Here is a 25869-nt window from a genome sequence, read left to right as displayed (position 1 = left end):
GAGAGACTGGCCAGGTGTCACTCTTATCCTCCATGGGTGGTACAGATGAAAAGAGGAGGCATGTGCAGGGGATTTGTTCTCGGCTTCATAATGATACTCTTCCTTTATCTGACATTCACTAAAAATAACATTTGAATGAAGGAATTGGGTCACCTGGTAACATTTTTGGTAGCAGCAGTACCTTGTGGGGAAAGGCTTTATGTTTTCATGCAGCACTGCACAAGTTCAGTGTTGGGTTTGCAGAAGGCATTTCCAAAGACAGCTTTGGAAAGTCCTCATTGGAATCTCTCCAAAGCTCAGGAGAGGGGGCTGCATTTCTGGGGCAGCTTGGGAGCACACCCCCCCCCCACGCCGTGGAGGCAGGGGCAGAAGTAGATGAATAAAACTTTAAAGCCTTGTTTCAACCCTGCAGTTCGGTATCTTTTCCCACGCGTTATACTCGTCCGAGGAAGTAAGCAAATTACTTGACCGCTTTATCTCTCCTAATATATTTGTTTCATTTTTGAGTATGGAAAATACAAGCTGCAGATTATTTTAGTGTCAGATGGCTGGAGTGAAACTGGGAGCCTTTGAAGACAAAAGACATTTGTGCCCTAATTCCTAATTCTAGAACTTTCAGGAGACCTAGCACATAGTAGAGTTCAGCAAAGATTATTGAATGAATAATAATAATCGGAAACTCTGATCCATCTTCTGCAGCTCTCACCCTCACTCACTCAGCCCAGCCACTCGAGTCCCATGGCTGATACTCAGACACACCAAACGTGTGCTTCCTTTGCATTCACTGTACTCTGGGCCTGGAATGCTCCCCCTAGATATTTGTGGGACTGGCTCTCCCACCTCCTAAGGTCTCCACTCAGATGTTACCTTATCAGTGAGGACTTCTGTCATTTCCTCCACATTCTTCCATTGTAATTACCAGCATCTGATATAGTATATATCCACTTGTTTATCTGTTTAGCCTCTTTATCCCTCCCCGACCCCAACTAGAACATGAGCCCACAGGAGCAGCAGCTTCGTCTTGCTCATTGCTGGATCCCCAGAACTTAAAAATAAATATTGATTGAGTGAATGAGCAAATAGATGAACATGTGTTTTAGGTATCACTCCTCTGGTTGATAGGAACAGACACTCACTCAAGCAATCTCAAGTAAAGGGGATTTGCCTTAATAAGAAGGAGTCTTACAGAAACCCAACAATAGGAATGTTGGTAGGTTACTTGTTGGGGCTGGGCGTCCTGGAGGCAAGAACTGGAGCAGGTGGCCAGGACCTCAATGGCAGGGCTGGGAAGACCTTGACTCCAGCACTCCATCACGACCACGCTTCACTTCTCCCCTCCTCACAGATTCCTGATTTCCTCATCACTTCAGCTTGTACTGGGCCACGTGACAGCTCTGGGTCTGAGTTTACTGCCTTACCTCCATCAACTCTCTCGGTCACAGTTTACCCATAGAGGAGTCCGATGATCTCAGATCATCTTTTCAAGCCAGGTCAATAGTTCCTAAGTCTCTGGCTTTTCTACTGGTTGAGCCAATGCCCTCCCCAGCTCCACTCACGTACGATGTAATGCAGGTATTGTCTGATCTACTCCCCATTCAGCAGAAATCACTCGAGGGACAGCTTCTAGAAGGATCAGGCCATTGGCCTCCCAAATACTATCCTCCTCCTTCTCCAAGAATGCTCTTTTACCTCCTACATTCCCCTTTAAAGGCAGTAGGAGGTTCATTTCAATTTTTTATTTGATTGATTTTTAATCAGTTAGTTTTACCCAAAAATGTCTTAAAAATCATGACACGTGTTAAAGACGTTACAGTTCATGTGGAATCAAAAGTCACACAAGCTTTTTTTTTTTTTTCTTTGTCTTGGGCAGATTCTAGATCTGACAAGGGCATCCTGTGTGGCAGGTCCTGGGCAGAGACCAGAAATGCTGTATTAGGGAGTTTGCTTCTCTTACCAGTAGGGAGGACTGCTTGAACTTGGAGAGGGAACAAACTGAGACAACTAAATTCACAGCAAAGGGACTGGCAGGTGACAATCATTCTGTTTGGCTCAGATGCTGGAGGCTAAGCTCTTGAAAGGTGTGTAATTAATCTCTCTCATGTCCTTTTTAAGTCTCTTGTCAAGCCCAGGATTTGTTTTCCTTTCTGATCTCAAGATTTTTTTTTTTTTTTTTTTTTTTTTCTTTTTGCGATATGCGGGCCTCTCACTGTTGTGGCCTCTCCCGTTGCGGAGCACAGGCTCCGGATGCGCAGGCCCAGCGACCATGGCTCACGGGCCCAGCCGCTCCGCGGCATATGGGATCCTCCCAGACCGGGGCACGAACCCGTATCCCCTGCATCGGCAGGCGGACTCTCAACCACTGCGCCACCAGGGAGGCCCTGATCTCAAGATTTTACTACTGAGAACCCTAAGCTAAGTAGACTGAGGCCTGCATGGACCCTGATGATGTTCCTGGGAGACTGCTACCCTCAGCATTCTATGGAAAGCAGGCAGCCATAAGCAATGGGACAGTGACCCTTCTAGAAGCCCATGAATGCATTCAGCAGACCCAGGGCCAGTCACCACTGCTCTGTGGCCCTCAGCAAGTAATAGCCCCTGTGGGCCTCAGTTTCCCCTGCTCTGAATCTCAGAATTATGAGGATCAAAATCTAATGGACACATTGTGTGTGGAAAATTCCACAATTTTAGGAGACTTTCTCTTTCAGAGTATGAGTTGACAACTATGGTCCATGGGCCAAATCCAGCTTGCTGCCTGTTTTTTAATGACCTGTGAGCTAAGAATGGGGTTTACATTTTCAAACGGTCGGAAAAAATCAACAGAAAAATAATATTTCATGACATGAAAACAATATGAAATTCAGATTTCAGTGTCCATAAGTAAAGTTTTATCTAACACAGCCATGCTCGATCATTTACATCAGGGCCGAGGAAGTACCCGTCTGGCCTGTTAGGAGCCGGGCCGCACAGCACGAGTGAAGCTTCATCTGCTGCTCCCCATCTCTCCCCATCGCTCACGTTACTGCCTGAACCATCCCCCTGCAGCCCCCATGGAAAAACTGTCTTCCACAATACCAGTCCCTGGTTTCAAAAGTTTGGGGACCGCTGGTTTACATACTGTCTATGGCTGCTTTCTCACTACAATGGCAGAGTAGTTGTGACAAAGACAACATGATCCACAAAGCCTAAAATATTTATTTTCTGGCCCTTTACAGAAAAAGTTTGCCAGCTTCTGCTTTAGAACATAGAGGCTAAAAGTAACCATCTAAGTCAGACACACCTAGGTCAAATAATAGCTCACCCCTAACTAAGGGTGAGCTTAACCTTTCTAAGCTCCACTTTCCTTATCTGTAAAACAGAGACAAAAACAGTCCTTATCCCAAAGGATCTTTGGGAGGAATTGGATGAGCAGGCACTGAGCTGAGATCCCAGTCTGGCTGAGTAAACTAAGGCATGACTGTGAGTCTCTTATCCTCAGCATCTGGCACAGTAATTGGCACAGAACAGGTGCTAAATATGTATTTGCAGGATAAATACTTGAATAAACTGCAGAGTGTACATTTAATATTATTTTGGCCTATCACCCTGAAGGTGTCTGGGGTGGAGTAGCCAATGAAAGAAAGGGAAAAGACAGGCCAGAAGTCCAAGAGGGGTCAGGGCCAAGCAGAGCCAGACCAGCCACGAGCTGTTGCTGTTACTACTACTGCTGCTCCCAGGGCCAACCAAGTCTTGGGGGACTCTCACTGGGCACTGAGATTTTTCTTCTGCTCATGTTTATCATAATACCTATTCCGAGAACTAGAAGCCACTCACTCACTCTCCTACCCATTAGGAGGTCTTTTTGGCTTTACCTTTATAGCCAAATATATCCAGAATCCTCCCTTTCTCTCTCTCTCTTCACTCTGCCATTCCTAGCGCTCTGGGCTGAACCACCATCATCTCTCACCTTGATGACTGCAACAGTCTCTGCTTCCTCCTTCGTTCTCCTACAGCCTGTTCTTAGTACAGTAACCAGCGTTATCCTTGCACAAGGTCAGATTATATCACTCCTCTGTCCAGTGGCTGCCCACCTTATGCAGAGTAAAAGCCCAAGTCCTTCCAATGGCCTGCAAGTCGCTACTTGCTCTGCCCCACCCCACTGCTTTTGACCTTTTCTCCTACTCCTCTCCCCCTTGCTCACTCTGCTCCAGCTACAAGGCCTTTTGCTGTCCTCAAATGCACCAACAGGCTCCTGCCTAAGGGCCTTCCTCTGATCTGTCCCTTCCGTCTGGATGCTCTTCCTTCCAATAGCCCCATGGAGAACTCCCTCCCCGCCTTCAACTCTCCTCAAAACTTCACTTCTTGGGGCGCAGTGGTTGAGAGTCCACCTGCTGATTCAGGGGACATGGGTTTGTGCCCCGGTCCGGGAAGATCCCACATGCCGCGGAGCGGCTGGGCCCGTGAGCCATGGCCGCTGAACCTGCGCGTCCGGAGCCTGTGCTCCGCAACGGGAGAGGCCACAACAGTGAGAGGCCCGCGTGCTGCAAAAAAACAAAAAAAACCCACTTCACTTCTCAATGAGATCTATCCTGGTCACTCTAACTAACTAATACTGTTTAAAATCAGAACTGCACCCTTCAATGCTTCCAGTCCGCCTTATCTTTATCATTAAAGATGATTGATTCTGCCTATTTTTATTGGTTTTATTTCCACTGGAATGTAAGCTCCATGGGGGCAGGAATTTTTGTCTTTTTTGTTCAGCAATGTATTCTAAGCATCTGGAACAGTGGCCAGCCCATAGTAGGTACTCAATAAAAGTTTTTGATTGAACCAATTAATAATCTAATATGTCATAATCCAACAGTCTTTCCACCCATCTCAGAATCTACCTCTCATTGAATCTGCCAGGAAGCTGACCACCTTCTTGAAGTCTCTGTGCCAGTATCTTAGATTCTATAAAGGGAACTGCGGGAGAAACTCTCCCCAGGGGAATCTGAGGGAGCCCAAACCACACCCCAACTTCAGCTATACCCTCTGGGCCAGGAACGACCTCACCGAGGGCAGATAATCCAGCATTGGACTGTTCAAACTCCTGCTTTTTTTTTTCCTTTCCCTCGCTTTGTTTGTGCACCAGTATTATTGATAAGATCGCAGAACCTGAGCAAAAGGGTAGGGGAAACATAAACCTCAATAGCACTGAATTTCCAGCCTGTATAAAAGATCTGGCAGGAAAAAGAGCTTGAAATATTGGCAAGAATTAGGGGTAGACTCTGTGCATTGAGTTATCCCATTTACCTCAGATAATGGTGTGATTATATTATCAGCTCTGAGGACGAGGAAAGGAGAATATGAAATGGCTCTGACCTCCTCAGGTTCTGTACCCTGCCCGGCACAGCATGGGCTCATCCCGCATCTCACATCCCAAGAAGGAGACTGTTACTCACAGATACTCGGTTCCTGATTGTCACATTGTGAGGAATCCTGTTAGTGTTCACATGAAACATTCCCATGGCTCTCGCCCTCTGGCCCATGTTCCAGGAGAGATGACTGTGGTCAGGGTTGTCATAAAGTTCAAGTGTATATGAATCATAAATAATGACGAATAACCACATTATAAATTTTGCAAGCCTTGTTGCACAGAGGTGAGATTTATACCTAAAGATACTGAAAGTAAAGCCTCCCTCCACCCTTTTAAGGCCTCAGGACACTCAGCAATAGACAGGGAAAGGAAATAGCCTGAAGAATTTATTGAGGAAAGTCCTTGACCAGCCACAGCTGGGGCACTCCTGGTGTTGGCTTCCAGTGTGTTCTTTCCCTTCTCAGGTGATACCCAGAGAAAGGGGGTGGGAAGAAGAAGATTCTCCTGAGAGAGCAGAATATAGACTACATTTCTGGGCTCCTTTTTAGAACCTGGAAGTTTAAGGTAAAGTTTCAACTCTTTTTCTTACATATAGAGATAATTATTGATATAAAGTAGGTATCTACAATTTTTTTCCAGCTATCAATTATGTAGGTGTGCTTTAAAAAAAAAAAAAAGAAGCCAAGCCCTTGCTTCTCTCTGCTCCTGCCCAGTCAGAACATAAGGAATAAAATAAGTGAAAGCTGCATGCTTTTTTACAATGACCCTTTGGGCAGCGCTGCCCGTCTCTCACCCTGGGCCAGTGAGTCTATTTGCAAAGCTGATTTAAGATGAAAAGCAAAGTGTAATGAACAAGCTGTACCCCTCTGCCCTGATGAATATTTTCTGAGTGAAGTTTTACCAGCCTCAAAATTTTTCACAAATTCAAGAGGAAAAGGCATTAGGCTTCTAAATGGCCTGGATCAGGTTTCCATAGTAGCTTGGTTAGACAACAGACCTTTTCCCAAGAGTTATGCAGATCTTGTCAATAATGCTGGTCCAAAAACAAGAAAGCCAACAATGGGGTCTTGTTCATTTTAAGCTGAGTCATGAAAATCATGCACTAAAACCATCCTTGGAGAAAGACCTGATTGGTAAAGCAACAGGCAGTAAACTTGGAAGGAATTTTTGAAAGGAAATGTTACCCTCTGTCTTCTGAAAGGCATTCAAAGCAATGAGATATGGAGGAAAAATAATTTGACGTTTCACTTCTTAACCTCATAAAACATTTAAAAAACTAACTCATTATCATAATTTATAGCAGGAACTAGTTTCCTGTGTCTCAGTGGACAGCCTGTGTGACATCATGGTCCCATTTGTATGATTCATTTTTCTTTTTTTTTTTTTGCCGTACGCGGGCCTCTCACTGTTGTGGCCTCTCCTGTTGCGGAGCACAGGCTCTGGACGCGCAGGCTCAGCGGCCATGGCTCACGGGCCCAGTCGCTCCGCACCATGTGGGATCTTCCCGGACCAGGGCACGAACCCGTGTCCCTTGCATCGGCAGGTGGACTCTCAACCACTGTGCCACCAGGGAAGCCCTGATTCATTTTTTTTAAAGGCAACCTTGCCAGACCATTATAAAGTAAAACAATTAATTACTTTTATGATAGTTGGTTGCCTTCTGGCCCCTACTTTTTCCTTCATGGGGAACATTATCACCTCATGCAGGCTTGCCTGATACTTCTGCCAATGTATGTCGGAACGCTGCCTGTCCATTAACACGAATCATCCAAAACATGCAAAATGAGCCCTAATTTCATTGGTCATTGCAAATTTAATACTGTTCCTGTCTTGTGTTTCTTACAGCTCTGCCTTCTACTGCAGGATCCCTTTACAGCAAAGCAATTATTCAACCTGACCTGCGCTACCATTACACCAAATGTCACCATTCATCCCAACAAATAGGAAAGCTTTAGTTAAGGACAGAGATGTTTTCAGCTCTCTCAAAGAGGACAGTGAGAAGGCTGTGGGGATGCAGAGTAAAGGATTAGGAAATTACTCCTTCTGAGACTCTTCTTATCTCCATATACCTCCAAGGGGGAGTCAGATGCCATCTAAGTCAAAGTGAGGCTAGCTTTTATTTCTCTACCCCCTCCTTCTCACTTCCCAACCTTCCTCACAATTACAGCAAAAGTAGAAAACCATTTCTCTCTTCAGATTCTCTATTGCTTACTATAATTATTACGGCAACAATTGCTGGGTGGATTTACAATCTGATATTTTACCACAATGCAGATATTAAATCCTCTTATGAACAGGATCTCATTAATTCTTATAACGATAGTCTGATATGAAACAAGGACTAAGACCTTCAATATTCATTCTCTATACAGACAGGGAGAGCGAGGCAAGGTGCTGGGAGGCCACAAGGGAATTAGCTAAGCTGGAATTAAAACCTAGTATTCTGATTTTCATTTAGTGCTGGTGCTACCCTAAATGATTCTACATCTTAGAGGCGTAAAATACCCACTTGGGGATCAGCCAGGATGGAGTGAAAGTAAACATAATTCCATAGAGTTTCATAGAGCACCATTTGACTGCAATCGCTGAGTCTCTTAATTCAGATCCTCAGAGGGAAATCTCACTGGCGAAGCACTATCTGTAGATTGATACCCTTAGGTTAGTTGTGGGGGAGGAAGCATGTGTGATGCTGAGGTGCTCCTGCAACTAGAAGGGGAAGTTAAATCAGACTTGTCTCACCTATTTGTTCCAACAAGTCTTAGTATGTAATTGTATTCAGCCTTGTCTTCATATTTAACTTGTCTTTCCTAGTACAGTAAAAGTTTCTTGACATTAGGGCTCTGTTTTTTTTTTTTGTCTTCCGCCTCTCAGGGCCCTCCCTATATGTGGGTTAGCAAAAATATTGGTTGAACTGATTTTATCTTTTTTTTTTTTTTTTTTTTTTTGCGGTACGCAGGCCTCTCACTGTTGTGGCCTCTCCCATCATGGAGCACAGGCTCCGGACACACAGGCTCAGCGGCCATGGCTCACGGGCCCAGCCGCTCTGCGGCATGTGGGATCCTCCCGGACGAGGGCACGAACCCGTGTCCCCTGCATCGGCAGGTGGACTCTCAACCACTGCACCACCAGGGAAGCCCGATTTTATCTTTTATTTGGTACACACCAAGTAAAAAGTGTAAATACTTCTAAGCCATTGGATGGATGAATATTCATTTAAAAGAGATAGAAAATAGCCATATTTTTCTTTACCAAAGCTTGGTCTTCTCATTGGCAAACATCACATACAAGCATTCCATATTTCAAAATGGTTTTAAGATGATGTGTTCAGAGACTTCAGCATCGAACAATGACAGAGTAACTGATACCTGGCTTGTCTTCCTACTGCAATAAACTATAACAATGAACAAGACATATGAGACAACTGTTTTCAGGCAAAGAACAATAGGGAGCATAGGACTATAATTCTTGTAATTCTGCAATTCTTTTTTTTTTTTTTTCTCTATTTTTTTTTTTTTTTTTTTTTGCGGTATGAGGGCCTCTCACTGTTGTGGCCTCTCCCATTGCAGAGCACAGTCTCCGGATGCGCAGGCTCAGCGGCCACGGCTCACGGACCCAGCCACTCCGCGGCATGTGGGATCTTCCCGGACCGGGGCACAAACCCGCGTCCCCTGCATCGGCAGGCGGACTCTCAACCACTGCGCCACCAGGGAAGCCCAATTCTGCAATTCTTGAGAGAAGGGAAGCATGAAATGAACCCCAGAATTGCCCCAGTTTTCTGCCCTGGGCATACTTCTGCCATAATATGAGGAGATGGAGACAAAGCAGAATGAGCAGATAAGGCAGAGATTACAATTCCAGGCTGCTGAAACAGTTACAGTGTGTGAGATCAGATGCTAGAGAAAAACCTGTGCAAAGGGAGGTCCCAAAAGTCTGTGTGGGGATTCACCATGGGTCCTTGGTATGGGTGGGGCTGTAGTAGAATTCAGTTGAGACCTGAGAAAGACTGTGCTTTAGGATTACAGTTCCTACTTGAGAAATAAGAACTTTAAGAGTAAGAATCATATCATAGAGTAAGGACTAACTTCAAAACCAAAACAGTCCTCCCCTAACAAAAAACAAAACTGAGTCTGACAGAACCAAAAAGTATCTACCAGTGACTTAACTACCCATAAGAACAAAACTCAACACTCTTTACACCCAGCACTCAGCACATAATCCAGAGTCTCTATAATGTATCATCCATAATGTCCAGGCTACAACAAAAATTTACCAGGCATGCAAAGAAAAAGATAAATATGACCTAAACTAAAGAAATAGAGAGAAAAAAAGGAAAAAAAACCCAAGATATTCTAGATGTTGGAATTATTAGACAAGTACTTTAAAAGAGCTACTACAAATATGTTAAAGGACTTAAAAGATGGTTAAAATGAGTGCACAGATGGGAAATCTCTGCAGAGATGAAAAATACAGAAAAGAATAAAATGGAAATTCTAAAACTGACAAGTACAAATATATGAAATGAAAATTATTAGTAAACTTGAAGAAAGACAAATAGAAATTATCCATTCTGGAGATAAAAGATAGGTTAAAAAATGAACAAAACTCAGTGATCTATGAGACAATCATGTGGTCTAACATACTAAAAAAAGTATTTCTTTAATCCAAAAGAAGTCAGGAAAGGGGGAACAAAAAACAGATTTGGCAACTAGAAAAAAAAATGAGATGATATACTTGAAACTAATAATCATATTAATGTAAATGAACTAATATTCCAATTAAAAAGGAGAGATTAAAAAGTGAGACCCAACTAAATATTGTCAAGAAGACATCCACTTGATACATATAAACACAGAGATAACTTAAAGTGAAATGTTGGAAAAAGATATACTATGGAAACAGTAAGCAAAAGAAAACTGCTGTCATTTATTAATATCAGACAAAGTAAAGAGTATTATCACAGATTTTTTTTTTTTTTTTTTTTTGTGGTATGCGGGCCTCTCACTGTTGTGGCCTCCCCCGTTGCGGAGCACAGGCTCCGGACGCGCAGGCCCAGCGGCCATGGCTCACGGGCCCAGCCGCTCCGCGGCATATGGGATCCTCCCAGACCGGGGCACGAACCCGTATCCCCTGCATCGGCAGGCGGACTCTCAACCACTGTGCCACCAGGGAGGCCCTATCACAGATTTTTTAAAAGGATATTTCTTAAGGAGAAATCAGGAAGACATAAAAATTCTAAATGTATACTTACCTAATTACAGAACTTCAAAATTTATGAAATAACAACTGGCAGAACTAAAGGGAGAAATAGACAGTCATAGTTGGGGATTTTGATACCCTTCTCTCAGCAATTGATAAAACAATTTAAAAAATCAGAGTGGACAAGGAAGATTTAAACAAGATTATCAACTCACTGATGCAGTTGCCATTTAGAAAACACCACACTCAACAACTGAGAATACACATTCTCTTCAAGAGCATATGGAGTATTGGAGGTCCTAGCTATAGCAATCAGAAAAGAAAAAGAAATAAAAGGTATCCAAATTGGAAGAGAAGAGCTAAAATTGTCATTACATACAGATGACATGATACTATACATAGAACACCCTAAAGACTCAACACAAAAACTACTAGAACTGATAAACGAATTCAGCAAAGTAGCAGGATACAAGATTAACATACAGAAATGAGTTGCATTTCTTTACACTAACAATGAAATATCAGAAAGGGAAAGTAACAAAACAATCCCTTTTAAAATCACATAAAAAATACTTAGGAATAAACCTGACCAAGGAAGTCAAAGACTTATATGTTGAGAACTATAAAACATTGATAAAGGAATTTGAAAATGATTCAAAGAAATGGAAAGATATTCTATGCTCTTGGATTGGAAGAATTAATATTGTTAAAATGGCCATACTACCTAAAGCAATCTACAGATTTAATGCAATCCCTATCAAACTACCCATGAGATTTTTCACAGAACTAGAACAAATAATCCCAAAATTCATATGGTATCATAAAAGGCCCAGAATTGCCAAGGCAATCCTGTGGAAAAAGAACAGAGCAGGAAGTATAACCCCCAAATGGATCTTAGAGAATGACAACTGATTATTGTAAAGTTAACCAAGTGCTGACTCCAATTGCATCTGCTGTTCCAGATGTAGTTTCATTGTTTGAGCAAATGTAACACTCCCCCTGGCACCTGATAGGCAGCCATTGATCTGGCAAATGCCTGTTTCTCAAACCCTGTTAAGTAAAGAACACCAGAAACAGTTTGCTTTCAGGGGCAAAGCCAACAATACACCTTCACTGTCCTACCTCAGTGGTATAGCAACTCTCCAGTCCTGTGTCATAATTTAGTCCACAGTACCTTGATCACCTTTCCCTTCCAGAAGACATCACACTGGTCTTACTATGGGCCACCAAGTTACTATGCAATCTGAGCTTCCCATCGTGAACTGGGTGTTGTCTGACCTACCAAGGTTGGGTTTGCACAGAAGCACTACATTATCAAATGGAAGTGGTATATACAAGATTGGGTTTGAGTAGATCCTGAAGGCACAAGTAATTTATATGAAGAAGTGGCACAAATACTCATGGTCCCCACTCCTGCCACATTACCTTCTCTCCCCTAGCCCATACCTATGACTTCATGGGGAGTTCCCTACAATAAGTTGGCTGAGAAAGAGAAGACTCATGCCTAGTTTACAGTTAGTTCTGCACTATATGCAGGTGTCACTCAAAAGTGGATAGTTGCAACACTACAGCCTCTTTTTGGGATATCCCTGAGGGACAGTGGTGAAGGGAAATCCTTCCAGTGGGCAGAACTTCAAGCAGTGCACTTTGTTGCTCATTTTGTTTGGAAGGAAAAATGGTCAGAGGTACAAGTCTATGGTAATTCATGTTCTGTGGCCAATGGTTTGGCTGCATGGGTAAGGACTTGAAAGTAACATGAATGGAAAATTGGTGACAATAAAGTCTGAGAAAGAGGTATGTAGATAGATTTCTCTGAATGGGCAAATAAAGTGAATATATTTGTGTTCCATGTGAATGCTCACCAAAGGGTGACCTAAGCAAGGAGGATTTTTTAATAATCAAGTGGATAGAATAACCCTTTCTGCAATACATGTCATCCTCTTTTTCCAGCCACTCCTGCCATTTTCCAAAGAGCTCATGAATAAAGTGGCTATGGTAGCAATGAAGGAGATTATGCACGGGATCAGCAACATGAACTTCCATTCACCAAGGCCCACCTGAATACAATTACTGTTGAAGACCCAATCGGCCAGCAGCAGTGCTGAGTTCTTGATATGGCACCATTCCCCAGGCTAATTAGCTGGCTATCTGATGGCAAGTTGATTACAATGAACCACCTCCATCATGGAAGGGGCAGTTCTTTGTTCTTACTGGAATAGGTACTTACTCTGGAAATGGATTTGCTTTACCTCTGTGCAATGCTTCTGCCAAAACTACCATCCATGGACTTATGGGATGTCTTATCCATCATCATGGTATTCCACACCGCATTGCTTCTGATCAAGCGACTCACTTCCCAGTGATGGGCTATGTGGCAATGGGCCCATGCTCATGGATTTCACTGGTCAAACTATGTCATCATCCTGAAGCAGCTGCCTTGACAGAGTGGTGGAATGGCCTTTTGAAAACTTAGTCACAGTGACGGCTAGGTGGCAATACCTTGCAGGACTATGGCAATATCCTCCAAGAGGCTATGTATGCTTTAAATCAGCATAGAGTATGTGGTGCCGTTTCTCCCATAGTCAGAATTCATGAGTCTAAGAACCAAGGGGTGGAAATGGGAGTAGCACCACTCACTATTACCTCTAGTGATCCACCAGTGTAAAATGTTTGCTTCCCATCCCTGTGATTTAATGCTTTGTTGGTCTGTTGATCTTTGTTCCAAAAGGAGAAATGCTTTTACCAGGAGACACAACAATGATTCTATTGAACTGGAAGGTATAACTGCCATTCAGCCACTTTGGACTCCTCATGCCTCTGAGTCAAAAGGCAAAGAAGAGGGTTACTATATTGGCTAGAGTTATTGATCCTGATTATCAAGGGGAAACTGGGCTGGTACTACACAATGGATATAAGGAAGATAATTTCTGGAATATAAGAATCCCTCAGGGTGTCTCTTAGTACTACCATGCTGTATGATTGAAGTCAGTGGAAAACTAGAACAATCCAATTCAAGCAGGACTGCTAATGGTCCAGACAGACCCTTCAGGAATGAAGATTTGGATCACACTATGAGGTAAGGAACCACAATCAGCTAAGGTGCTTGCTGCAAACAAAAGGAATATGGAAATGTAGTGTAAGAAGCTAATTATAAATACCAGCTATAACCACGTGACCAGTTACAGAAATGAGGACTATAATTGTTATGAGTATTTCTTGCTTATTTTATTAAACATGTTTATGTATATGTGTGTATATATTTTTGTTTGTTTTCTTCCCTCTCTTATCCCCATATCATCTAACATAGATATATTAATAGTGAACTTTACATAACAGTATTTAAATTATAGGATATCAGGGAGAAGAGTGAACATCACCCAAGACCTTTTCATCCTCTTTTGGAGAAAGGATCAGTGCATTTTTGGTTATATACAGGATAGTTGTATCACGTTAGGCAAAAGTAGGGCTTTGTTATTGTCTTTATTTGGAAATTAAGTATAGTTTAAGGAGATATATATGAGCATCACATTGATAAGGGATAGACTGTGATGATCTGTTTTATGTGAACTCTACTAGGCAATAGTCCCCAGTTATTCAATCAAACACTAATCTAGGTGTTACTCTGAAGGTATTTTGTAGATGTGATCAACAGCTATGATCAGCTGATTTTAAGGAGATTATCTTCACTAATTTGGATAGGCCTGACCCAATCAGCTACAAAGACCTTAAGAGCAGAACTAAGGTTTCCCTGAAGAAGAAAAAATTCTACCTGTGGGCTGAAACTTCAACTCCTGCCCAGATGTTTCCAACCTGCCCTTCTTTATGGCCTGTCTTACAAATTTTGGACTTGACTACCCAGCACCCAATAAGTATAAGCCAATACTTGCAATATAGCCATCTTTCTTTCTTCCTTCTTTTCTCTTTTTTCTTTCTTTCTTTCTTTCTTTCTTTCTTTCTTTCTTTCTTTCTTTCTTTCTTTCTTTCCTCACACACACACACTCACACATACATATGTATATACACATATATTTACCCTACTAGATTCTTTTCTGCTGGAACCCTAATGCATATACTCCTCAACTCCTTTTTGAGGCCAGAAGAACCTTGATACTAATACTTGACAATAACATGCAGGAAAAGAAAATTACAGACCAATATAGCTCATGAATTATAGACACAAAAATTCATAATAAAATGCTAGCAAATCAAACGCAGCAATACAAAAAGGATAATACATCATGACCAAGTGGGGTTTATTCCAGATTGAAAGTTAGCATAATATTTGAAAATCAATCATTGAAATTCATCATTTTAACAGAATAAAAGAGAAAAGCCATATCACCATCTTAATAGAGGAACAAAAGCATTTGACATTCCACATTCATTTGTGGTAAAAATCCTCAAAAAATGAGAACTAGAAGGGAATTTTCCAGAGTGGAATAAACAGCATCTATAAAAACCTACAGCAAATATACTTAGCAGTGAAATACTGGCTGCTTTCCCCCTAAGATGGGAACAAGGTAAAGTGTCCACTCTTACAATTTCTAGTCATCATTGAACAAAGAAGTCATAACCAGTGCAATAAAGCAAGAAAAAGAAATGGAAAGCATAAAGATCTGAAAAGAAAAAACAACACTGTCTTTATTTACAGATGGCATGATGGCTTATGTTGAATGCTGACTACAACACATACTAGCTTTGTGATCTTGGACTAATTACTTAGTATAACAGGCTTATTGTCCTCATCTGTAAGGTGGTCATACCAAGTTATGAGGATGTGATGAAATAATACACATAAAGTGTTTGGCACAATGTCAGGCTCATGAGATGTTAGTGTTGACAGCAATGGTCATAACTGGTTACCAATGGTGGTAACTTAAATAATCTAGGACTTTATCCAGAATTTAACTTCTCTGTGCCTCGATTTCCTCATCAATTAAACAGATAATACTATTGCCTACCACATAGTGTTCTGTGAGGATTGCAAGCAAATGCATATACCATGCTTTGAACAATGCCTAACACAAAATTAGTGTCAATAGTGTTAGCCACTTTTATTATTATCCAATTATGTGTTCCATTTTTAGAATAATCTCATATCTCAAAATTGTTCTCTGAGAAGCCACCTTAATAGAAAGGATTTAGGATTCAATCTTTTTGGTGAGAAACATAGTGGAGCTCCTCTGGAACCCTAAAGTGATTTGTAGCCAAAGAAATTTAATTAGATTCAATAAGCTGTCATTGAAAACCTACTCTATACCAGTTGCTGCTAGGCACATTTATACATTTTAACCTCTTTTAATCCTCAAACCAGCTTTTGGGTGGGCACTTCCCTCAGGTCCATTTTATGGGAGATTGGGACACAGGGTAAATAATCTGCCTAAAGTCCCACTGCTAATAACTGACCAGGTTAAAATACCATTTCAAGGCCTCCAAGTCCAAGCATTCTCATTGCTTCTTCATCATGTACAACATAAGTAGCCCCCAACTAACCTCACCAGACTGTGTTTATTCTTTATGTACAGATAAAATTAGTCAGTCACGAGCATTTATGCTAAATGTCCAAATTAACACTGCGAGTGTGTGTCAAAGGAATCCAAACGGCTGGTGGGGGCGGGGAAGGAGGGAGGGAGAAGGTTTCTCTCCAGTCCAAGTGATTTGGATCCACACCAGCGTATCTGCCCCCGCTTTCTAGACTCTGTGCTGTGAGAAAGAGATATCAGGGCGTATAGCAAATGGAGTCTCACCAAACTCCATACCTAATTCTTGCCGGAAAAAAACAGAAGCAGCTAAAAATGTAACCTGTGTTGGATCCCTGCACAAAGTCGGCCTTCACTAGCTATTGCTACATGTTGATCTAGAAGGAATATTTCATTAAGTACACTCTTGCTGTAGATTTTATCTAGTTGCCATAGAAACTTTGGAGGAAAAGCTTGTTTTTAACCCTTGGACTAGGTTTGCCACCCAGTTTTATGGCTCTATTTAAGAGCCCCCTTATTTTAAACTCTTCGCCTTCTGCTCTCCTGTTTTCTTCTCCTATGAGACAGCTGGACGGGACCTGTTCATGACCTTCAAACTGCCCCTTAGTGTGTTTTGAAGGCACAGTTCCTGAGGGTAGATGGCAATAGCCAACGGTGCTTTTCTGTGTTTATCTGTGAGAAGGGCTCTGGTCACGACAGAATTTTTTTAAGCTGAAGTTTCACTTCATCAAAAATAAAAATGAACTTTCGTATTTCTATCTCCTCTGCCAAGTAAGCTTTCCCACCTAGCCCAAGTCCTTAAAAAAGAAGTAATGAGCCCCACCCAACTCCCCAGACAGCCCCAGACTGGAAGTGTCTAGTTTCTAGATGCCCTGAGTCCTTCTGTCCTCCCCCAGGCCCCCTCCTCTCTGTTCCTAGAGTTTCCAAGTACACCACTAGGGCTGTGCTTGTCTGCATAGCTTTCCCATCCCTGAGGGACGTACGCATGTATCTCAGAGCAGGAGTCTAGGCTCAGTTTACAGCCAGTTGGCTCCCAGAATGTGAACTCGTAACTGTCTCCATACTAGGTGACATCTTTCTAAAGTTGTCCCTTTCTTCTCCTGTCTGGGAGCTCACTGGCACAAATGGAAATTCTCATCTGGTTATAATTGGTTTTGCTCCACAGGAAAGAGGTGGGTGTTGGACAGTGGGTTGTATTTGGTATGGGGAGGGCAGAGGCGGGGTCAGTCAAGGCCTGGCCTTGCTCTGGTTTGGAGGGAAGGCTGAGGGCCAGATGTTGGACATTTCTGGAAGTTAGAAAATGTAAGCTGTGGAGGACAGGAAGATTGCTTCCAAGCTCTTTTAATTTTGGTCGTGGATGGAGGTGTGGTTGGGTACCATGGCTGAGAATGATCTCACATAAATAACATTATGTCCCTGCCAAGGCAGACGTGGTCTCCCAGAGAGGAAGTGGAGGTAGGGCCTCATCTTTGTCCAGGAGCATGACTGCCACTCCACGGACTTAGCCTCTCAAGGTGAGGATGAAAATTGGGTACAGTGGCCTACTAAGGACTTGGAACTGCCAGGCAATCCCACCTTGCAGGAGTGCACCCACTTGGGAGGACGTCTTGTATTAGCATTCTCCTTCTGGTATTAGCTCTGGGGCTCTGATTATGGAGCCCTAGAAAAAGGCCTGGATGACTCCCACAAGCATAGGGAAAGATAAAAATTCATTACAAACTGTTCTGTTCCTGTGATTACTAACAAATGAGTGAGATAAGCCAGCTCATCAGTGCAACACTCCCTGGAGATGAAAGGGCTTCAGGGTTGCCAAGACAGGCAGTCTTTCCTTGGTAGAAAGTCCAAAGGTGACCACTGTGGCTGGACGGGTATCTACACCTGACTCTAGGCTACCAATATCCAGGTGAGCCCTAGATGTGGGCAAGGAGGAGTTTCAATCGCATCTATGGGTTGCTTGTAGCTACAAACTCCTTGTTTGTCTAATTTCTGAATGCTTCTCATGCTTCAGACAAAGCTTGATGCATATAGTAGATGCTGAGCAAGTGTTTGTTAAATGTATACCAGGTTATTGGTTGTTGTCTTTGCTACACATCATAGATTTCTTTTTTTAAATAACAACTTTATTGAGATATACTTCACAAACCATGAAATTCACCCTTTTAAAGTATACAATTCAGTGGGTTTTAGTGTATTCACAGAATTGTGCAATTATTACCACTATCTAATTTGAGAACATTTTTACCACCTCTCCCCAAAACTCTGTAACCGTTAGCCATTCTTCCCTATCCTCTATCCCTCAACCCCTGGCAACCACTAACTCAGTTTCTGTCTCTGACAAGAGTTTTCTGATAATTGCGTTCCACAGTTTTATGTATTTCTGCATAAGCACACAAAGCAAAATGTCTACCCGGTCATGCTCTTCAGAAAGCATTCCCTGTGTTATCCTGGTTTTAACTAATTCAGTCTCATCCTTTCTATCACTTAAAAGAACAGATGGCTTCAGCCTTCTCCAGGCCAAGGCTGAGTCTCTGGATTGCCAAACATGTTGATGAGCTCTGAAATTCAGCCCAGAATCACAATGAAAGCAAATGTGAAATACCTGGATATCGCCAAACTAATTCAGGCCTATCCCATGCTCTAGCACCATTTAGCAGCTACATGGGTGACCCATTCTGGTGCAATGACTCTTAGCGGAAATGGAATTTGGGGCATGCCAGGTCAGTGACAGGAGGTCAGGCTTGGCCTGAAAAGGCAGCACTGAAGATGGGCAGTGGCATCAGCCACGGGACTTCACATGAGGAAACATCAAGTGCTGTTCTAGGAAGAGGCCTGAAATCTGAAGCCCCGGGTTGTGAGGTTACACTAGGAGTAGGAGGCACAGCCTGAAGATCTCAAGCCCAGGGCGGAGCTGATTCAGGATGCAGGATGGGCAGCCAACTCCTGAGCACCGGAATCTGTACAGGCTGAACAGGGTGGTTCTGAGGACTACTGCCAAATAGCTGGTTGCTACCTCAGTCAGATTTATTAGCCTAGTTCGGCAGTTTTTGCCTAAGACTGTTTTAAAGGCACCACGGGAACTTTGACACTGGGAACTGACTCACTGATAGATAACAACGTGGAGGAGGTTAGTTCTTCCTTCTGAACTTCCTTCTTCAACAGCTTAACCCATTTAGAAAATGAAAGATGGTGAGAACAATTCTCCAGTTCCAGGAACATCATGGCGGCTTCCCTTAGAAGAGGTGGCAAGGCTTTGTGATCTGTTCATAGTCAGTTGTTAACATGTGGCTTTTCCAGGCCAGAATGTGAGCTTCTTGCAGAGAGAGTCGGTGTCATTTTCCTTTTTGTATCCTAGTGCCTAGAAGTTCTGGCCCATAATTACCACTCAATAAAGACTTATTTAGTGAGTGAATAAATTTCTAGTACCTGTCTCCATAAAATATATGTTCCCATTATTTTTTCTAACTTCTCAAGGAAATAGGAGGGAACTACTATTAGCAAAATTTTCTACAGAACTCAATGGCAAAAAGAGTACCCTTTCTCCAAGAATCACTGCATTGAGGAGGGCAATTATGATAAAATGTAAATGTGTGCTTTTAAATATGCTACTCTTATCAGGGGAAAAAAATGGTACTGCACATCCAAGGGGAAAATATGTGAGCTGAATAAAGAATAAAACAAAGCAAAGCAAAAACACTTGATGTGAGGCCAGGGAAACAAGCTCTTAAAATGCTGGTGCAAAGACAGCAAGTACCTCACATGCATGTTGACCCCCTTCCTCCTGTGCCCGTGACAGACACCGCTAATCAAGTCTAGGCTATTCTGCTCTCACCAAACTGAGGCTTAACTTCAGAATCTTTGTCAACACTGTATTTCATGCGGTCATTACTGGGTGGTTGGTGTTGACAGACATAATATAAGCCATTAGTTATGGCTGAGCTGGAGCATAGGAAGGACAGGGCGGTGAAAGAGTGTGAGGTCATTTAAGGAAGATGAGAACAGGGCCCGGGAGGAGCCCCAACAGATGGCTGAGATCTGTGGTGTGGCTCAAGCCTTCTATGTAGGTTGTTGGGTGCGTGTAGAACAGTCTCAGCCTAACTCAAGGAATGTCCTGGGGCTGGATCCGAGACCCAGACAGAAAAAGGTCCTGTTTTCCAAGAGGCCCAAGAGGCTAAGCTAAGAAGTCAAATCACCTGGCAAAGTCTGTTATCCCAAAGCATGAGTCCGGAAGAGCAGCCAGTTTATTGAAGGAGGAAGGAAACAGCATTAATTCTGCACCAGGCCCCATGAATAACTGAGTCTGCCCAGAAGACATGCCTGTGCTATAAGCTGCTTGTACCCCAAGATCGCCTGCCCATGTGGAAAATGCTAGTGTTATACAATTTGATGGAGCAAACTGCTTCTGCTCCTGGGTTAGGGGTGACACGGGGACAAGGAAGGAAGGATTTGTTTCAGAAGTAAAGGGAAGCTGGTAAAGGAAAAATTTCTCTTTTCCTGTCTTCCCGGGAGGGGACAACAGAAAATTACCTGGGTATAGCTTTTTGTTTGTCAGTGGCACCTTTGTAAACCTGAAATGTTTGCATCTATCTTCACAGCAAAGCTCTGTAGGGCATGGGTTTCAGTTTCTCCTTTGAGGTGGAGGAACTGGAACCCAGACAAGGCTGCATGATGAGTTCTCTGACACACGGGAGACAGCTAGGATCAGCCTTCAGGCTCCTCTGGTTCAAGACTTGACTGAGCTGACAGTAGAAAACATGATGCCCATGGTTCATAGCATAAGGTTATCAAAATAGCCCTGAAGAGAGGTGGACAAGAACCACTATGAACCTAAGTTGAGTTTTCTATGGCATTTTCCCTCTGAGAAGCTAGAAGCATTTTCTTGCTTTACATTGAAGGGACTCAAAAGGTATATATATATTTTTATGTCAATAACAGCCTTCTAATATGGATGCTTGAGTACGGATCAGAAAGAGCCAGTGTACAGGCTGGCCCACCCATTCTCAGAGGCAGTGAGGAATAAGAGAAGTTAGGAAGACCTCGATTCCAGCTTTAGCACTTAATAGCTGTACAGCCTTAGGTAGTTATTTTCACTCTCTGAGCAACCATAAATTTAGGATACAACTATTTACTTCTTAAGGGCTGTCCTGAGGATTAACAGGGTATGTAAATAGCTTGACACATAATACATGATCAGTAAAGCTAAATCCATCCCTCCTAGGTCAAGACAGAGGCTGGTGGTTTTGTTCTTATAAAGTAGGCAGCACAGGAGAAGGTGATTAGAGATGGTTCTGGACTCCGGGATGTCCAGACGTCCAGGCCAAAGCTCTTTCCTCTTCTCCATCTCTCTGCTGCCTCGCCAGCCCGTAGGCTCAGGCCAGGGGTGAAGGGGGCGGCGGGGAGGAGATCGAGTGGACTCTGGCTCCCAGGGCCCTGGCTCCTAAATGGAAGCAGGCAGCTGTGTTCTGCCCTCAGGGCTGCTTTTGAGTTTATTTCAAACGAAGCACCATTTGGAGAGAATTATAATCATCTTTTGGGGAAGTGACAAAAGCATGGAAGTCTGAAGGGGGAGATGGAATTAAGGAGAGATGAAGCAGGGAGCCACACCACAGAGGACCCTGGTCACCGGAGAATGCTCCAGAAGAGCACCAAAGCTGGTTGCTCAATGAATCCCCTTCTTGGCTCAGAAAACACACACCTGTGTCTCTGTCTCCTCCCACCCTCAGGAGCTTGGGCTCAGCCTCTGCCAGCTCCCTCAGCCAAGCCCACGGCTTGCCAGGAGGTCAGGTCCAAAACACAATTGCAATAGCAATAGTGAAGGCTGAGCAAACAGCCCCGAAATGATGATGAAAAGCTGAACTGGGGGAGCAGGGAGGCTCTCCGGGAAAGACACCAGGATGATAAATCATGGCAACCAGGCCCTGAGTTCTCTCCAGACCAAGAGCTTCGCTGCGAGTGGGGACACAAGGGAAACGGCTACTCCTCCTGAGCACATTCCGGAAAAGTGGCACCTTTTCTTTTCACGTAATACGTTCATGTGACGGTTGTCAAGACCACGATGAAAAGCCATTAGAGGGAAGTGTGAAAGCAGAGCCCTGAGGCCTTAGAGAAGGCAGTCAAAGGCTGGCATATTTTTAAAAACGAATTCTTCCCCAGCGACCCCTGGTACAGTCCTGCCCTCAGCTAAGCCTCCAGCACAGCCTGGGTTCTTTGTCCTGGAGGCACTCGAAGCTCTGCAAGGTAGCTGTCCTTGAACTCCCGCCTGGAAGACAGAAGCGTGGTGCCGAGAGAAGAAGGTTACCCTCCTGTGCTTGCCGGGGCAGTGAGTAAGAGCTGCACAGGAGCACAGCCCTGGGGAAGGGAAGGTTGGCCGGCAACCTCCATGAGGGGCGCCAGCACAGCAGGATGACCCCCAAAGCCATCTCCTTCCTCCTCATCGGCCATCCAGTCCCTGGCCACTGGTTCCCAGGGTGCAGCCACTTGTACCTCCAGAAGAATCAGACCTGTGGCTTTTGAAAAGCATAAGATGCCTCTAGCTGAGGCCAGCCTGCCATTCCTTTCTCCAAAATGTTTTCCTTTTCCCCTCTTCCCATATTCCTGCATCACCCTAGCCCAGGTCATGTCATCTCATTCTTGGGTAATTGCAATGGCTACAGTGTGGCCTTCTCAGCACAGTTCTCTCCTCTTCAGGTTTTCCTTGCCATGACCAGAAGACTTTCTTCCTTCACGACTTTTTCTATCACGAAATTCCCACTCCAAGTTTTACATCAATATCCTGTCATGCAGTATCTAGAGCTCAGACCCCCCTGCCTGGCTTTCCAAATCCTCCATAATCCAGCTCCAGCTTCTACAGCTCGTGGAGAATCTGGACCTTCTGTTCCAGCTAAGCCAGCCTCCTCCCTGTTTCCTGTTCATGCCAGACTCATCCCCACCTCCATTTCTTACTCCTCCTTTCCGCAGTGCCTGCCTCACCCTCTCTGCCTAATCAAAGTCCCCCCCTCCTTCCAGCCCAGCTGCAGTCCCCTTCACTCCTTGCCTTACAGGACTTCCTAGGCCCCCATGCTCTCTCGCTCCTCTGAATTTCAGCTGAAATCAGCAGCTCAAAGAGGCTCTTGATGAGCTTCTGATTGTCTCATTTGTCTGGCTCATCTGCAAGGGATTTGAGAGCAGGGCCACTGCTCATATCCTTCAATGACCTCAGGAGAACCAGGACAGAGCATGGAGTTCACACATAAAAGGGGCACAATTCATACTTGTTGGCTCTACAAAGTAGGGTGACCCTGAATTACAGTGAGATCATTCATTCAACAAATGCCTATTGAATACCTACTGTGTGTCACGATCTGCGCTGGAGATCAAAGTGTGAGAAAGATGGGGAACTAATAGGCCAGTGGGAAACATAGTTAAACAAGCAGTTACAACACAGACTGGCAGTGAAGACCCTCTGACGGGGAGAGAATAGCATGCTACAGGGTACAGAACGAGGGCAACTCTTCTCCTAGGCTTGGGAGATCATGGAATGCGTCACATCGTTGGTGTTTCTTAAAATAAGACCTTGAGTTAGCTGGTTATGGGTGCTAGGGAGAATGAAAGAAGAGTATTTTCAAAGAACTGAAAGATTTAACATAGCTTGATCATTTCTAGGATTGTCACCTTGGCTTTCCTCTATTTACTTAAACAGCCCCTATGCCATAAATAGTTATTAAATGATAACGTAATTATCTGTCTGTATCTACTGATCTATCGATTCTATCCATCCATCTATATATTCCTAGCCAAGAACACACAAGTCCTTTGTACTTGCTAGACATGGTCTGGGGAGGAGCACAAGCATACATACTTTATAGCATCTCTGTAGCTTTTCATTCTTAGCTGCCTGAGATGTTTGGGATAGTGTTTCTTACAAGTGGAAGGTGGGGAGGGAGGGGGATGGGAGAGGGATGGATTGAGCTCTCTCTTACAGAACACTCCAGCCCATCGGTTTCACGCAGTTTATTGCTATTCATAGCATTCCATTTTCATCCAAAATGTGGGAATGATCTGACTGCCAAGCTATTATGGATAAAATGAAGAGACTGCCTATGTACAAATCTGTATTCTCTTTCTATTACCAAGAGCCAAAGGTCTAAGGCCCATCCCAGCTAGATTCTCACATGTTCAGACTAGCAGGGTAGTTCCTTGAATAGAAAGAAAACAAGATTTACACATCACCCATCTCTCAGAACAGCGTCACAGCCTGGATGTACTGGCATTTTATTATGCTACTTCTGGATTATTTATTTAATATTGTTTCATTAAATTTTCAAAGAACACAGGTGGTTTTTACCAATAAAACATGGAATGCCAGGGTATGAAAATGGACGGGTAAATTCAACTAATATTTTTGTTCCTGAAAGAAGTATAATGTTTGTGTACTTATGTGGGAAAATAGATACTATTTTGTGACCAAATATCCTTTCAGTCACATTGAGACCACCCTCTCTGTGGACCTGTGAGTACAGCGCGTGGTGCTGCCTAGCAAACTGAGCTCTACCCCGATCTGTCCAAGCACCACAGCCTTCCACTGCCGTGCAGAGGGATGGCTGGACCTCAGCATCTTGTGCTAAGTATTCAGGGCACAGACATCAAACTCCTCTTTGTTTTCCACGGGATGGCAAAAGGCTGGGAAACACACTCAGGGCCCCGCACCTCTATTGACTGGTTTGGAAACAGGAAGGCCCTGGCTGCAATATTCAACCGCATTAAATGCCCGGCATTATCCAGAGCCCTGAACATGGGTTCATTGTCTGGCTGGTCTTTGCCGCTGAATGCGCTGGAGAAAGGCCGTACGTAATTAGGGACCGCCTGGTGAAAAGGGCTTTGCTCACACCACATGCCCAGTTTTTGTCCTTAGAGGAGGGTGTCAATCTGAGAAAGGGTGAGCCCCTAGGGAGAGACATTTATAAACGATTTTGAGGAGGGGTGGCTATCTTGTTACGGTGACTTTGGGGTGTGGAGAAGATTCCTGGTCAGAGTTTAGATGTAAGCCAGGACAGCTGCCAGTGAGAGAACCTAACAGAACTCTGCTGTTGACAACTGTGCATGGTGAGCTGTGGGCTCCTGTGCTGGGGGACTGGGATGTGTTTTTCTAATAAATTCTTCCCAGTCGGATGTGAATCGTTTCCAGGTACTTAGATGACTCAATGACTTAATATTTCATTTTAAACCATGCTCTGCACAGGAAACAAGGCTGACATTACTAGGATTTTTAGACTTCAGATGTGGCTCATCCAGCCAGATTGGTTTCAAACCCTGAGGTAGCATTACAGAAATATTTCTTATGAACATTAATAAATAACCCACACTGTTCTTTCGAAAAGCAGAATCAGTCTTCTCAGTGGCATGAAAAAGCTTTGAAATGAGGAGAATGTGGAGGTTTTCTGCACTCTTTAGCATAAATTCAACCTCTCTGAGTGGAGGGTTTCCCCCTGCTATTGCCAGCTTTCGTTTGCTAGACCACAAGCCTCCTTAAATTCCCGGACCCTTTAGCTTATAATTTTATTTATTTATTTATTTTTTTGCGGTACGCGGGCCTCTCACTGTTGTGGCCTCTCCCGTTGCGGAGCACAGGCTCCGGACGTGCAGGCTCAGCCGCCATGGCTCACGGGCTCAGCTGCTCTGCGGCATGTGGGATCTTCCCGGACCAGGGCACGAACCCGTGTCCCCTGCATTGGCAGGCGGACTCTCAACCACTGCGCCACCAGGGAAGCCCTAGCTTGTAATTTTTTAAATAGACAAATATGTTCCCTTTCAGGAGGATCCCGATAATCTGAACAAGCTAACAAGCTTTCTTTCCCTGTCCTTTGCTCCTAGCATAAATGTGGT

Source organism: Mesoplodon mirus, assembly GCF_964341445.2.
Source record: "Mesoplodon mirus genome assembly, chromosome: 4".
Classification (NCBI taxonomy): domain Eukaryota; kingdom Metazoa; phylum Chordata; class Mammalia; order Artiodactyla; family Ziphiidae; genus Mesoplodon; species Mesoplodon mirus.
The sequence above is the reverse complement of the archived record's forward strand: the minus strand, read 5'-3'. Positions refer to the sequence as shown.